We start from the raw sequence: 17,471 nt of genomic DNA on the forward strand, positions 1-17,471 counted from the left end.
CGTCAATTTACTAATGGCGGAACTGTAGTTTTTAGAACAACGTGTGTAGATTACCGAGCCACCTAAAAAGACTACATTACCCACAAAACATAGCGTACCGTCAAGACTCAATAGGTGAGCTTGGTGTAAAATTCAACCCATCGCCACTGGGCGGTGTTTCTTCATCTTGCCTATGCAAGATACTGGCGTCACCGCACCGCCCTGTCCCGGTATCTGATTGGTTTGATGTAAAAATCATATCGCACAAGTGTAGCCAATCTTCAAGCGCTCAACTCATGCAGCGCAAGCTATTTTTTTATCCGCTTAAAGACCTCGGGGAGGAGGCAACAACATGCAATAAACCTGGCAACTTAGTGCTCACATTCGGCAAAATTGTTCTTCATATTCATCATCAAAATCAAGGATTATGATGAGAAATGAGAATGACAAAAGCGCAGCAAACTAACCGAGAAGCAACTCGTGCTCTTCTATAAAAACAATACCTCTCTGCAAGGTGAGTGCTGATCATGATGATGTTCTAATGCAAACAAATTGAATACTTCGTCAATCTGCTACCATCTCATATAAATTTGCTTTTTGCTTTCAATTTGTGCAGTGCGGTCCAAACTGATGTTGCAAATTGTGTTTCTGTACAGTGTCTTTTTAACTAGTAGAGGCAGTACAATATTGCATATATGTTAGATTTATGCTAATGAAATTATCAAACTGTTGTAATAACAAATTGTATCTGCATCCTTAATGTCACTTGCCATCACCACTGACGCCAAGTTATAAATAACCTTTTCTGTGTTTGATGATGCTTTTTATAGCTGGGATTCCTGTTCAGATACATTGCATTCTTTTAAAAGTTGATTTGAGCCCTTTGTGCATTGCAAAAATATCAATATGCAATCATCTTCCATGAGCCTGTAGGCCAACTACTGCCACTATTGAACCACACATGGGTGCAAATACAAAATCAACAATGCTAGTTTTTCCACATGAAAGTGTCAACACATTGTGGTCAACACTTGAACCTGCAACCACTTCCTGTGGAAAAACTGTAACTTTACTACACAGTACTTTTGTTGTAAAGTTTATTGTCCTTGTATTCGATGCTAGCATCATGCCCCAATTGCAGTCATCCTCACTTCCGTTTCCTTAAATGTCTCACAGAAGAATGAATAGTCCTGACACTTGACATGACAGCTCTCTTTTTCATGAGAAATGCTTGCTTCCTGCAGCATTGTACACGGCGGGTTAACCACAGGGTCTTTGACAAAAACATGCTGACTGACGCACTGCATTTGTATTTGTTTCGTAACCGCTCTTAAGTCCATGCAAAGCAGGAAATTTGTTCTCCTTTTTGCCAGCCTGTGACGACACAGGCTTGAAAAAGATTATTTTCCGGTTGCAACCCTGCTGATTAAAAGTGCTCCTGCACCATGTGCTGTATTAGCAGGAGGAAGCCTGCAAGTTTATCCTGTAATTACTGCTGGGACTCCACAGAGGTTTTCACATCGTTCTGTGTCACCAGTCAGATTACTGTGCAGCTCTGGGGATATTTGCCCAATATAGGGAATTGCTCTGTGGCCTCGCAGTGGAGCTTGCATGCTATCAGCTGTGCAGCACGTCACAAAGTGGAAGTGTCTGTCTTCTCAAATATTGTCACTACCAGCCACCACACACTGTTCGAAAGCATCCTAGTCCTTTTAATAACTTGAATAAAACCATTTGAACACCTTCTTGTTGCAAAATAAGTATGAGAATCACAAACTACAAGCATAATAAAAAACATACAGTCAAATAATACCCTCTACCCAGCATGCAACAGGGTAGAGCCTCCAAGAACAACCTGCAATACGCCATCTACTGTGTGGAAGCGGATTGCCATTACACACAATATAAAGGCCTCACATTCACATCTGTGCTCTTTTAATAATCCCTTTTAATCCTGCGTGTACTATTAGCATTTATAGAATGACTTGCACCCACTGTAATGCGTACTAAAGCAGTATTCTAGCATGTTTGAACCAATCAAAGTATACATAAGACAACTTGACTTATTGTGAACAAGAACAACCAGCAAATTATGCAACTGGGCCTTTTGTATATTGCACCCCTAATTTTTAAAGCTACAATATCAACATAACATTCTGTCTTTTTCCCTAATATTTACATGTGACATTTACATGACTTTTCCTGTAAAAACAAGACAGAAAGAGGTCATACAATTCTAGATGTGACTAACATTTTCAGGAGAAATGCTCCTCTAAAGTTGCACAAAACTTTGTCTGAGAAGTTAGAACGTCGCCTGTTCGGTTTGGCCAATGCCAGAAATACTAGATCTCATCTGCAGGGGCGAGACAGTCCGTGTAGCACAGGTAAACTAGCAGGTAAAAAAACTGACGAACCAAAAAAGCTGCTGAAAAGGTAGCAGAGAAAAAAAGACTAACAAAGGGCGCTGCTGTGAACCAAGCAGGAACAGAATGCTAACAATAGCAAAAAAAACACTGCAGGAGGTAGCCTGGCACGGAAACGACAGGTTGTCAAAAAATCAGGGAAATAGACCAGAAGGTAGCAAAACACATAGAAACTACAATGCTTAAGTAGGCTAGACAATAATTGCAATCAGGTATGTCAGATGGCTCCTCCCAAGCGGCTCAGCAGTGTGCTGCGACAGACAGCAGATAGGCGGCAGCAGAGAGCACACAGATCCTGACAGTCGCCATCATGGGAAACTTCACCATACTTTCTAAAACCTAAGCTCAGAGGATTAAATCTTTTTTTCTTTTATTTTCTTTTACTTTCTTTTTCTTTCTTCAAAATTCTAAGACATTAGATGACAATTAGCATCCCTGAATAATAATAATACCCGATGACACAATGTCGCAGCGAGATCAACCACCACCACCTTCCTGTTGTCAGTCAGAATCACATCTTCAATGAAGGGAAAAGTAACGGTAAATGTTCATTTACCATTCATCACTTATATGTATTTATATGCATATATATTTTAAATAGTTATCTGCATGTAAAACTGTAATTGTAAAACTATAAAAATGTGTTTTGTGTTTGCATTTTTGGTTTTCTGGAACAGATTAATTGGATTTAAATGATTTCTTATGAGGAAAAGTTGATTCGGTTAACGTCCGTTTCAGTGATAGTCAATAGTCAAAAGTCAATATTTTGGTTACAGACAAATTAATGACGCTAACTAAGGTTCCACTGTACTTTAAAGTAGTCGTGTGCAGCTTGTATAACACTGTAGATTTACTATTCACTGAAAATTAGTCAATGCACAGCCTTTATTGACTAAATATGGCAACAAAAGTCCAAATTGTGTGAATATTTAGCGAGCGCACCATTGTATATAGCGCTGCCTTAATCCTCTTGGGCATGGATTTGACCAGAGCTGCCCTCAAAATGGGCAATATAAACAATATATGGTGGAAACAATTAGCGATTTACAATAGATTTACGATAGAAATTTTGATTCTATCACCCCATCGCGATAATGCATGTTGATGATGCAAACTGCAAAACTGAGAGCGACAAGCTGCAAATAACCAATAATGTATTATGTGCGGAGTCGTTCTTATAAGTTACAAATCCTCCCCTTCATGGCATTAAATAAACTGCATTTCTTACCAGTATCATTATCACTGGAGGACAAGGAATCGCTACGTACGATTTTTTGGCCATGCGATTTTTGGCATTCGCCGAATCAGTGTTTTTTTGTTGTTGTTGTTTTGTTATTGTTCGTGAAGAAAGTAGTTGTGGAGACCATGAATGTGTACAATCTCGACACACACGGAGGATGTACACAATATCTGAACGTGCGTTGGCCACACTAATTACGTATGAGGGCTGCACGTGTGGCGCACAACACACATAACAGTCCAAAAGAGCAACGTGCGAAAAAATTGACATTTTGCCCAAACCTGACACCAGCAAAACATACGAAAGACACATGTTGGTCTTTTGGACCAACATACGTGCATACGTTTGCATACGTTTGTCTTGCAACCTGAAAAAAAACGTAAACGCCAGTAGAGTTTGTTTTTACATGACAAAGAACGTGTGTGGCCGATCTGTGGCCAGTCTAGAAAAGCAGCACGTCACACGCGCGCCCTCCGTGCGTTTCTTGCGTTTTTTTTGCACACAGACCGGCCGTGGGGGCCCATATGACCAGTTGTGACCTAGGCTTACGCTAAAACTGATTAGCCATGCTAACCGCTGAGCCAGCTTGAATGTACTGTAAAGTAGCGAAAACAAAAGAATAAGTGCTTAGTACACTTTAATACAAATCTAGCTAGAACCACTTTACAGCGGCGAGTAACAGGAAATTAGCAAGTAGAAGTAGAATACAACAACAACTCCATAGGCTAACTACATTGGGTTGACCATATTTTGATTACCGAAAACCAGGGCACTCGAATTATACCTAAAATGTACTTAAAAATGCCAAGTTCTAATTTCAATACATTTAAAGTATGCCTCCTCCGTATGGCTAGAAATTCACTCAGAGGTTACTCAACATTCTTTATTACGGCTAAAATGATATATTTTTGATACGTTTCAATGGTGCAAAAATAAAATCGCTGGAATGACAAAATCACAAAAAATATGAAAGCGCAATAATCTTGCTACCCACTTGTGTTGTCATCTATTTAGACAATAACTGACTCATTTTCAGTGGATAGTAAATCTAGACTGCTATACAAGCAGTACACTGACTACTTTAAACTATAGCCAAGTTTACTTTGTACTGTATTGTCCCTTGAGAGGATATAGTGTAATAAAAATGGTTGGAAGCTAACACAGCTACACACAGTACATACCATCTTGAAAGGCCCTAACCCCTCATTGTTAGACGGCCATGTTCCTTTATGGAACTACTCTGCGAAAGCATCAAAGTTATGTCTGTGTATGCTGTGGGAGGTTGAGCTGCTATCGTGCTCACTTGGGCATTGCAGTGCTGCTATATACAAGTATATGTGTATCTATATATATATATACATATATATATATATATATATATATGGCGAGAGAGAGAGAGAGAGAGAGAGAGAGAGAGAGAGAGAGAGAGAGAGAGAGAGAGAGAGAGAGAGAAAAGTGGACTCTTTGACTGTCTGATTGCTTTTGACAGCTCACTCTCTTCCCCGTCAGATCAATGGCGCTCAGCACTCTTCATTAGAAACATCAATGCAGGCCACATCCCCCAAAGGCACAGCAAGGCCTCCCTTGCTCCGGCAAAGACTATTTTTGCATCCTTTGACAAGAAGCGCATTATTGACTTTTTAATTTGCTGCAATACCGTACATTTAAGTACCAGAGAGGAGCGAAAATGGACCTTCAGATCCGTTAAGCATGACTATTTATGCTGCACTGGTCGACATGAATTATTCCAACACATCAGCAATGCAGCCAAAGTGCTGTATTAAACCTTAAAATTACATCAAGCGTGGACCGTGAAGGACAAAATCTGAAACAAACCATACAATCCTGATTACATGCCAACATTGGCACACTGTTGCATCACTAAGTTGTGCTTCTTGACATTTTTTTTTTATTTAGCGCCAACATTTTTGCTATAAAACTTGTGTGTTTCAAATTCATGATATTCTTCTTCTAATATGATGAAGAAGGTGAGCACTTGGACTAAATTCGATTAGTTTTTCATGTTTTTAGTGGGATGGTTGAATGTTCTGAACTCCTGTTTCAGTATCGAGCAGAATAATGCGCTTGTGCAAAGTGTTCTTTGTGGGTATAGTGTCATTTTTTTCATTACGGTATGCATTTGTTGCATCAGGTAACCGCTGCACACAAAAGGGTGAAAATGTGTTAAAACATGCGCCCCTTCTGTGTTGCCTGTGCTGACAAATACACCATGGGTACAAATACAAATACACCTATGTTTGACCCCATAAACCAGACTGACTTGAGGTTTCTCACATGTAAACACCCGCAGTAACTTTGGGGTGTTTAGCTGAATTCTCACAAAATTTGGTGCATACCTTCAGGGGACAGATGCGCATGTGTGTAAAATTTAAGCAAGACTGGTTGGAAAACACGGCTGCCATCAAGCAAAACATCTTTGCAGGGACACCAGCTTGACTTAGCAACTAATTGTCCATTAATCATTGAGCATCTAATGATCATTAAAGTTTGAGGATATCTGTATTACATGTATGCTAGCAGGTCATCCACCAGTGGTCGACCAGATCTCTGGTCTCTGTCGAGAACCTGCGCAAGATCTCTGGTCAGGTTTTGGGGGCTGGGCTCCTGGCTGAAGCTTACGGCTTGTGTGCCTGGAGAGCGGCAAGGCGTACGGGCGTTTTAAGTGGCCAAAATGTGTGCCTGTTGGAGGGGAGGGCACTGATGTAATAATAAATTTTTTTTTCTAATATTCTTGCGATCGACTGGCAAAATCCCACAGATCGACCAGTAGCTCGCAATCAACAAGTTGGTGACCCCCGCTTTAGACAGTGTACTAGTTGAGACTGAATCAGCAGCGCTTCTGCTGGTTGTAGTCAAGTAGTGCACTCCATTTTCCTGCAATCGCTTCAAAATGCATTGAATCAACAATAGATTAGGCAAAAGTGTTACCACAGAGACTGCAGTCTATGACATTATCATCTAATTTGCATGACTGGCCAGGACGCATGTGCATGTCATTTTTATGAATGCTGCGGGAAACAAAGTGAGCAAAAAACAAAGCAAAACAAATATTTTTACAGTTGCAAATGAATGTTCTTCTGTTGCTTATTTTTATTATTATTATTTTTTTGTCATAAGCAAGACGGAGCCCACTGATTGTGCTTTTAGGTGGAGGCTGCTCATTGAGAAGAGCAACACTCACGTTTATGTTAGTCTCCAAAAGTGTCTAGTAAGTGGTTAGATTTGTCGCTACTAGGCAGGGGCCTGTTACCGCTTTCAAGGAATACCACGGAATGAAAAAGTCACGGCTTCAAAACCACTAAAATTGTGCATCATACCGTTTCTACGATATGAAAGACAGTGGAGGTCCCGCGCAGTCACTACTACTACTTTGTGTTGTATGACATGGTTTGAAAATGACTGTTTTGACTTTACTTTTTTCTCTTTTCAACAAAGATATTTCAAAGTAACACATTTATCATACCGTCACAATCTCATACCAGCCCATGCCTTGTCGCTAGTCTAGAATCCAGAGGGCTCTGAATACTTGTTAAATATAGTGACAGTGTCGATAAGCCAGCAACACTGACTGATCCCTCCTGCTACGTCTTATTCTTTGGCAGTGTATGAAGTGTATTAAAAGCAGAGCAGGGCTTCAGACTGTGACTAAATTGTGGCTTCAGACTATGACTAAATGGTTGCATTTTGTGACTAAAATGTGAGACATCGCAATTTTTCATCTACTCGCGCATGTGCGACCAGATAAAAGTACGCCTGTTGATAAGGGAAGCACTTAGTCCCTTATTAAAACGATAGTTCGCATTTTTTGTCATAAAGTTGTATGACAGCCCCATCAGCCGTGTACTACATCAACAGTGACTTACCCCCCACCCCACTTGGTCCGCTTCTGGTTGGACTTCCGTGACGAGGAACATGGTTCCGCTTACTTCCCGCGTCATTTGAGTTTGTTGTTTGGCTTCTCAAAACAGCATGCATTCAAAAGAGTGAAACATTTGCATCATAAAAATGCCTTCTCGAAAATATCAGGCCTCACAAATCGCTCGGCGTTACATTTGTCTCCCAGTGTATCCCTGTGCGCTGTTGCCTCTCCATTTTGATGTATCTGATGAAGACGCATCTTCTCGTCATGTCTCACAGTCTGGCGATCTGGGTTCAAACCTCCACTGGAACATTTCTGTGTGGAGGTACTCTTCTTCTTAAAATGTTCCAGGTTAGTCTGGAAGGATAAACTGTTCTGTTCTGCTCTCTGATGTCCTTGTAGCAGTGCACGGAATCCATGACCCCTCTAGAATTCATTAGCATTCAATATCATTATCTTTAAAGATGGTCGTCACAGTCAAGTGGTTGAGTGACCAATATTGGTCGGCGTGTCTCCTCTCTCTGAGCTTTTTATGATGTTCATTTTCATTTCCATGATGATGGCTTTCCTTTTATTTGGCACACTGCCGCTTGGGAGACATAATGAAGTTAACTAATAAGCAATGTTATTGTTCCAGCAAGCACGTGGTGTGTATTCCTTCGCCGGTGCACACTGTAACTAGTTTTCCAGCAAGTCTCGTGCTATAGACCAAAATTATGTTTTGATTAGTTTATGGGAGTGGGTTTGTAACGTGGAACGTCATAAATCAAGGACCACCTGTACGAGTCCTGTGATTTCCTAGCGAGCAGTCAACCTCTCGCCCAAAGTCAGCTGGGACAGTCTCCAGCTCACCCGTGACCCCAGTGAGGACAAGCAGTATAGAAAATAGATGGATGGAATGATTATTTAACCTACACGCTGGTGGTGCCTCCCCAGATAAAACTTCTTTGGTCTGATGGGCAAACGCCAGACTGTCTGGTTGTTGTTCCCGCGCAGGAAGCGGCAACTCTCTAAAGAAGTTTGCCACGCACGGGGCCCCCCAGGCCTCGTCGTAAACACCAGCGCGTTGCGTCAGTTTGATGCTCGCAAAGGCTGGAAATGATGGCACGCACATGTGAAGTGTTGTTGTGTGTGCAGTGAAGCACAAAGAGCACACATGTTGTTGTCGTCGAGCCAATGGCTGCTGTTTGTGTCATCATCTGGCCTCTCATTGGCTAACCACCTGCAGCTGCTATTAAAGAAGCCAGCCCACCTGTTAAGTCTCACACACGCACACACACACGCACACACACACAAACACTAGAGTTTTACATACATATTCACACACAGACAGCGAGCCGTCACAGAGGGAAGCGCAGTGTGTGTTTGAGCATGTCTCTGTGGTGTGGTCATCAATAATGCATGGCTATGGGAGGATGAAAGGCTGTTTTGGCTCCGGGCGTGTGTCTCTTATGGAGGAGAGAGACATCACGGCTTGTAAGTGTACCATCCATGCACAAAGCGAAAGCGGGGGGCGCTGGCTTTTTAAAGAACGCGCACGGGTTATATAAATAACATTGACTTTTTGGCACGTTCATACTACATCAAGTTATTGAGCTCTCATCGCCAGGAGGAAGAAGCGGATCCGCCTGTTTAATTTGGACCCTGTGATCATTCGGTGTGTTGCGTTTAAGTGAGATCCAAACCTGTGCTGTGCTCATTCATAGGGAACAGTACAAAGCACTAGATTTTTCGTTAATTGTATGTTTTTACACGAGCATCTCTGCGCCCACAGTGATGTGACAGTGACTCCTGTGCTGAAATTGATATATTTTGCAGTGAAAACATCCGTCATTTTAATTGGATTGAAGTTTTAGAGTTATTGTATATTGGTTATTTCAGCTGATATATGCATGGTAACTACTCTACTATCTGACGTTCTATTGTTATAACTGTTATATGACTAGAAATGACAAACATGAATTACTGATTTGGAGGACATGAGAAAGTGGAAAGGAAAATGCCGTTTTCTTTGTATATAATAAGTACACAGTGGATACCTGTCACATTCCAAGACCAACCAACAAATGGCAAAAAACAACAAAGCAACTGATAGGATGTCAAGGGACAATTTGCTCCTGGCTCAAAAATAGATGAGAGACAAGACAGGCTGTTTGAGAATAATCAGAGGTACATTTTAACAAAATTGCATGCAGGGAGACAAATCATTACAACCTGAACAGACGGCTTCTAGGGAAAATGTTTGACTGTTCATGCTGAAATGTTAATATAGGAAACCACATATGCGAGGGGAGGGGTGATATCCTCCTCCTGTGAGGAACAGAGTCGATGAAGGGCAGACTCGCATGCTTAGACACCCAAGGCTATTTGAATCAGGTAATAAGCATGTGGAGGACTTGTTTCGGAGACAAGAGGCCTCTAGCCTTGAGTAGATGATCATAGCAAGTGCGATTAATTAACATTCATTCTTTCTTGGCAGAAACACATTTGTATGTTGGTGCATAATTATAACTAACTAATATTAATAAAATCAAATGGAATGATGGACACAAAACATTTTATAAGTGCATTAACAAACCATTTTTCTTGACACAGGCCCATAAAAATGTTGATTTTTGACACATCTCGCTCATCCCCCTCCAAACCCTCCTGTTAGGTGGACTTTGACATTCTCCTCCAATTTTGGCTCAATCAGATGAGATTTGGCTCCAGAACTCCCACCCCCTCTTCAACTGACATTGTTCACATGTGACCCAACCCAGGTTTAAGCCCTAAATATGGCTCACACACATTTTTCTGATGCAAATGTATTACTCTTTTGAACACATATTGCTTTGAGAAGCCAAACTCTTTACTGAAATGACCCAGCAACTAAGCAGAACTACGTTCGTTGTCATGGAAATCCGACCAGAACTGGGCGGGGAGAGGTGGTAGGTAACTGTTGATATAGTCCACTGCTGATGGGGAAGTCTTTGCGTTATTATTGGGTGTTGGTGTCAACATTTCAGCTTTTTCTCATTGTGCCTTTATTTTGTTTCTGTAGTGATGAAATGACAAAATAGCCACGGTCCGCAGATAGCCCCTGGGCCGCACTTTGGGCACCGCTACTTCAGTGGATCTTCGTCGAGGTCTGGCTTGTGGCGCCGGCTCTATGAGCAAACTACAAATCTATTTGGCTTGTTGGCTCAGTGTCATGGGCGAGTGAAGCGATGATGGTTGAGGGCAGAGGGACTACGTTACAACAGTCAGTCCTAAAGAGCAGCGTTTTTTGGAGGTGCACATCTATGGAGTGTGTGAGGTAGCAATGGCTGATGTTGAGCCACAATATGCTATCATCACTATTGCATGAGCAGGCACATCGCTGTGCCCTGACTCTCTCCCTCTCCTTAGCGCTCAACCTGTGAGCGTGAGGCCAGCCGATACCTCCGGTCGGATTTTGGGGACTGGGCTCCTGGCTGGAGCTTGCGGGTTGCGTGCCTGCAGAGCGGCAAGGCGTACCTTCCAAAAGTCTGTGTTCTTAATGTATTTTTTAATCACAAAATGTCCTTCTTAGCATCCTATTAGCTTGCTAATACGTGGAAACAGGGAGCGGAAGTCAGCTCCGTCGCCTGTCTATGATGTCAACTGTCTTTTTTTTTTTTTACATTAGTTATTTCTTGAACTCAAAAATGTTTTTCACCTTCTTTATCAAAATCTTTATCAAAAACTCGCAACTTTTTTTGGCTCCATTTTGCGTTAATTTGAAGCCATGATCAAAAAATAAGCAGAGACCTAATTTTTTGGGAAAAATTGATTTGGTTAACGTCCCTTTCAGTTAGAGTCTGACCTTCTGGAAAGGAATAATGATACTAACCAAGATTCCACTGTATTGTGTGCAAATTTGCAAGGGCGTGAATGCTGAACCGTGAATATGCAAATAACCACTGTATTGCACAATACAGCAGCAACAGAACCAATGCTGTAATAATGGTAAGGAGCAAAGTATTCAGCCAGCATTAATATTGCTGATGAGTTTATTGTACATAGTATGGCAAGTGTAACAGACATCAGTACCGACCGCTCAATAGTGCAGCCAATATTTTAAAGTGCAAAGTCTATGGGAACAATCACATCATCAGTGAAGGTAAACGTAACCATAAATGTCCATCCCTTTCGTTTTATAATTGCTTTATGAATGTAAAACTATAAAAATGTGTTTTGTATTAACATTGTTGAGAGTCAACCGCCGATTATATAATTAACGGGTGACGTAACGTAGTTAACTTCCGGTTCCGGATACCATTTTTTTTAGTAAGCTAATAGGATGCTAACAAGGAAGGACGTTTTGTGATTTAAAAAAAAAAAAAATGCATTAATAACGCGACAAGACACGTTTGATATTGTAGGACAAGCGCGCAAACCGAGGCAAACTTGTGCCATACATTTTCAACGTTAAACACGCTAACCAGGACGGGCGCAAAATGAGGTTTCACTGTACTTCAAATGCAGCTACTGCCATCTTGTGGAATTGTGGAGAATTGAAACATGGGGTTTCCTTTGGAGCGATTTCAGAATCACTCCAGTTTTCCAGCCAAACTGTGCTTATGGATGTGTGTGCGTGTGTGTGTGTGTGTGTGTGTGTGCGCGCGCGTCAAGAGTGTAAGAACACGTGGATGCCTTTTGAAGTTCCTCATTCACTCGTACATTCTCTCGCCCATGTCTCCTCTGGCCTTTGAAGACGCCGATCATTTGAAGCCGCCCTCTTTGCACTTCAAACGTATAGCGTGACAACGACACAATTTCACACTTATAGCAGAGCATCAGGCAGGCTGTGGTCCTGTCTAACACCACCAATAGTAGCCAATAATCACACGATGTCCTCTGCCGAGTTACATGACAACATGTAATCATGTGCTGATCAATAACTCGCTAAGCATGACCTGCTGATTGCTCAGGTTTACTTTGGTTGCCTCTAACTATCTTTCTCTGTGTTCCACTATTATAGAGTTGACTTGCATGGGTGCATAAAGGTCCCATATTTTCAGTGTATTGGAAGTGCGTTGTCCAAAATGTAGCCTTGATTTCAGAATTCCAACAGTTTTAAAGTGCTTTGACTAAGCCTTACTGGGAACACGTCATTGTGTGTGTGTGTGTGTGTGTAGCTTTAATGCTGATGAGCTGTGTTTGTCTCCAAGAAGCGCTATTGTGTACTTTACTCGCTTTTTACATATGCACTGCTACTGTGCACTTGTCCACTGTAATATATGCCATATATCACATACAACAAAGTACCATTAAGGAGTGAGACAGGAGGACACAGATTTGAGCAGCACTAGCTTAACTGTGTGAACTAAAGTGCTAACTGTCGCGAAATGGCGTGAGCCGTTTGCAGGAACCCAAGATGCAGAGAGATGGTGAGAACAAAAATATTTATTACAACAAAAAGTGTCCTCAGCGAGGAAAAGTACAACCAGGGAAGAATCTACACACTACCAAAAAACACAACAAAAAAAACACTACTTAAAAACTAGTAGGCAAAACTAAGACAAAAAGACAAGGAACACAAAACCTGGCTGGCAAAACTAGCGTTAGCTGAACAAAAAACACTGCAGGAAAACTAGCAGGACAAGAATCACTAAAAGCGGATGCGAGGAAATAGCGAAACACGGGACCGGACAGAGCGGAGGTCGTGAGAAGCAGGAAAGTACAATCTGGCAGTGAGTCTCTCTTTCCAGAAGACCAGAAGGAGAATTGGATGCAGGTGTGTGCAGGTAGCTCCACCTTCTGCAGGCCAGCAGTGTACTGCAAGGATAAGGCAGACAGGCGGCAGCAGAGTGACAACACAGAACGTAACACTAACATTACAATTTTTTAACATCATGTTAGGTTAGCATATTCAATATGCATCACATACCACAATTCAAAATTCCACAAGTCCAAAAGGAGTAGAAAGAAGCAGAGCGTATTGAATCTTACCCCCTCCTTGTTTCACATCAAATCGCTAATACATTTCACAATAATACAGTTCGTCTCGCATCAATTGCTGATACATTTGTTCATTTCCCATTCACCCTGTTCCCTTTGCCAGTTCTGAAGTACACAAGAAATGGTAAAGCAATATTACAATATTACAATGTGTTACAATGAAGATGAGGTTTGTAAATCTGTGTGGACAAACTGCTGTCAATTGCATAAAGTGCAGTTGTCATGTGGCTTAGCATAGTATTTCTCTGTGGTTAGCATAGTATGTCTCTATGGGTCAAGATTCTTCTTCCTTATACTTTGTAAACATCAACTGCTGGTACTGTTTTTTGAAATGGGTCATTTCAGTGCATTGTTGGAGTTCTTTACTTAATCCGTTCCATGATTTGATTGCACGTGCTGAAGGTTTTTAGCGTTGTGCAGGCGTAAAGGTGTTTTAAATAAAATTTTTTGCTAAGGTCATAACACAATATTGTCGTAATTGTGTTGTGTTTTGGGTAGCAGGTTAGTTTTTGCTTTATGCCCAATTTTAGCTGTTTGAAAGTTTACCAGGTCAAGCTGAAGTGTTGGGCGTAGACACAGGGCGGGCTTTTTTAGCTAGGTGTAGGTCAGTGGTGGTATAATGTCCGTGAGGAAGGAGGTTTTTCATTCATGACGTCATAAAAACCCGGAACTTGAAAAGCGAGTGTTTGAGCGCCTCTCCTATCAAAAGTGGCAATTGACAATTGAGCGAGATGATAGGTTTTTCTCACATTTGGTGTTCAGAAACAAACTCCAGGGTCACATACAGTATTACTCTTAAAAAGACCCTTTTGCTTAACACGGTCAGTTTAACAGCTTGCTGATGCATTTTTTGTCACTTTTTATGTTAGCTGGCTAAAACGAGGTTCAACTGGGGCTCACCGAATGGAAGCAGATTCGCTCGACTGTACGTGCATTGCAAACTAGAGAAGCACTCCAACTAGAGCGCAGACTTCCGCCAAGTGCGATAGTTCCCCCCCATATTGCGAATCACACCAAAATAATACTCCTACATTTTTTTGGATCAGTCTTTGATATTTTGTAGATCCTGTTGGGACCTTGTCCAGTGCTCTGATCATTTTTTGAGGAGCTTTATGCACAAATGCCAAAAATGGTCCTATCTCGCAGTGTTTAAGAATCATTCCTGGATCCAGACGGGGATCAGATCACCCCCAAGATTTAATCAGTTCTCTCATTTCCGACAATTCCTGAAAATTTCATCCAAATTTAATCAGAACTTTTCAAGTTATTGTGAACACAAACAGACAAATCAGATAAACGCCGGCAAAACATAACATCTGTGCTGCACTTTGTGCTGCGCTTGCCGGAGGTTAAAAAAAAATGCAAACTGTTTTCACGCAAGAGGCGACCACTTGCTTGTGTCCATCTGTGTGGTGCTGCAGCTTCTCCATAAGAGCCCCCCACAATCTTCCGTCTCCTCCTCCAAGACCATGGTGAGTTGTTGTTCATCTCCCATGAACATGCATGAACAATTTCTGCACTCTCCCTTTCTCCAGCGTCACTTGCATGTTCACGCAATATGTGTGGCAGTAGCGACCGAGTCATTCAAACTTTTTGCATTTTTGTTTCTTTTACTTTTTATTTTTGCACCCTTTTTCCATTTTGTTTTGATGCACTCACGCCTCTGGCACAAGCCCTCGTTGCCTCTGACACAGTGCCCATGTCTGTGCTGCCATATGGACTTTTTGGTATGTTTGGGTGTGCGACGTCGTGTCAACCCCCTCCTCGGCCATCTCATCCTCCTTCATCGCAACATTTTCTGTGTTTACATTTAAAATGACAGATGCTAAAGTCAGATTTTTTTAATGCATTTGTAAATGTCTGTGTACAGTAGATCCCTGCTATTCGTCAGGGATGCATTCCTAAACCACCCCTGAAGTAATTGAGACGGCCATAAAAATGTCTATTTTGACACACTGACACAAACCAACAGGAGGTCATCAAACCAAACGCCTCTGTCACTGACTGTGCAACAAAAAAATAACACAAGTAACACATATGGAACACACAATGTAACTGCACCACACAGATGCGAGTATCAAAATAAACCCTTACACACTAATACACATGCAAAACAATACAGTTGTCTCTTGCCACTTTGTGGTTCCAATTTCGTCGCTTCACTCTATTACGTTTTTTCAAAAATATATTGATCAATAAATCGTGCTGTTTTGTGGTTGAATACGTAGTATTAGTATAAAAAAATAGACATGTATTTAAGCATATTTTACAGTTTTTTTTCCTAAATGAAGCAGTTTCAAGCATAAAAATGGCTAAATGAAGTCTAGTAGACATGCAGAAGAAACATTCAAAGACACTGTGATCATATGTGGTATTTTAAACCGGTCACAAGGTGTCAGTAATGTTGCTGGAATGTTTGGTGAGACACACAAGCACCAAACTTGATCGCCGGCACAATTGGCTTTTATTACACGTTTGAATGATCTCCCAACAGGCACAACAATTCCTTACGCGGGCTACTGTTGCTGCCGAAACCCACGCCGAGGCGAGTTAGTGTTTGTTATGGGATTCTCCCTATGACAGCATTTCATTCACATTATGTAATTTCCCACAAGATTCCGCTTTTAACAGTAAATTACATTTTTATTGGCCAATTCCGCAATTCCATCCACGATTCCGTTAACGTGGAGATCACAGGGCTCTATACGCGTGGAGATCACAGGGCTCTATACGCTGTTGCCCTTAAACTGCAGTGCTTTATTATTATCACCTTTCCATTGATTTAGTTTTTAATTCAACTGCTACAAATGCATTTTTAAGTAACATTGTAACATTCGTAAGTCATACGAGTGTAAAAATAAGTTAACTACTTTTATATTTAAAATATAAAAATGCCCTCTCGACAAATGATGAAAGCATATGTAATTTATCCCTTCTTAACATTCCGAGTTGATACGCTACTTGTTTAGGAATAAGTCTAGCACAAAAGTCAAAGAAAAACTGTTTAATTCGCTGGTCTCCTGACGCTAGGTGTGAGATTTGTTGGCGATTACATTATTAAGTCTTATCCGACTTGTCATTGGCTAGCAGTGTAAGCTGCTGTTGTTTTGGTGCCAAATTACAAACAATGGGTCCAAAGATGTGATAAAACCCTCCTGTTGGGACCTGTAGTTGTGCATGAACCAGTTCTTTTCTTTAATATGCACCTATTTTGGAACAGTAAAGACACCAGTAGGTTAAACATTGCCTAACAACAGAAGCACTTCCTGTTTGTGCCATGAGACTACATTCCATCAATGGATATTACGATGATTTGATGCTATGCGAATGCTGAGTCGCAAATATGCAAACATCCACTGTATTGTACAATACAGCAGCAACAGAACCAATGTTGTAATAATGGTAAGGAGCAAAGTGCTCAGCCAGCGTTAATATCGCTGATGAGTTCATCGTAAACAACAGTACAGCAAGTCTAACAGACATGAGCTTGAGATTCATGCTGTGCTTTAATAAAAGTGTGATTGTCAAGGTTGAGCTAAGGAAGCCTGCCCTCTTTCCATCCAAGCTTCAGCTCGCTCACACTGTCTAATTTAATGATTTCTCCCCAGCTTGTCTTAACTACTTTTGTTTTTACTCCATCCAACATCACTACACTGTGTCATCGCTAATGACGTGCGTTTCCCTGGTGAATCTTTGGGATTTCTCTCGCCTCAGCCCACATTGAGCGCTCGTCACGTCCTCTTCTCGCAGCAATGGGCTCCGGGAAGCTGCAGTCCTGTTGCTAGGTGCCTGAGGACGTTGGCCTTGTCACTCTGTGCTTGTGTTGTGTGTGCAGTGGTGGGAGCGTGCATGCACGGCTCAATCAAAAGTTTGACTTGTCTTATGTAAGCAGGTCTTGGCAAGGGGATGCTGGCTGAGGTGGAGAGACAGACAGATGTTATTTTGGGCAGCTGCACAATTTAAATATACGCCCACATTTAATCCA

General features: G+C 41.5%; 1 protein-coding gene across 5 annotated transcripts in view; it reads left to right on the forward strand.

Annotated features, from left to right (window-relative positions):
• Nucleotides 1-243: 243 nt before the first annotated feature.
• arhgap9 (Rho GTPase activating protein 9) overlaps nucleotides 244-17,471 on the forward strand; it is a 61,941-nt gene continuing 44,713 nt past the window's right edge. For 3 of the 5 annotated variants that reach the window (XM_054784323.1, XM_054784322.1, XM_054784321.1), the window contains exon 1: nucleotides 244-493. The gene's annotated coding sequence lies outside the window, so the exon portion shown is untranslated. The remainder of the gene's footprint in view (nucleotides 494-17,471) is intronic. The other 2 variants (XM_054784319.1, XM_054784320.1) reach the window with 2 other exon arrangements.

This window comes from Dunckerocampus dactyliophorus, chromosome 8 (assembly GCF_027744805.1).
Source record: "Dunckerocampus dactyliophorus isolate RoL2022-P2 chromosome 8, RoL_Ddac_1.1, whole genome shotgun sequence".
NCBI classification, from domain to species: domain Eukaryota; kingdom Metazoa; phylum Chordata; class Actinopteri; order Syngnathiformes; family Syngnathidae; genus Dunckerocampus; species Dunckerocampus dactyliophorus.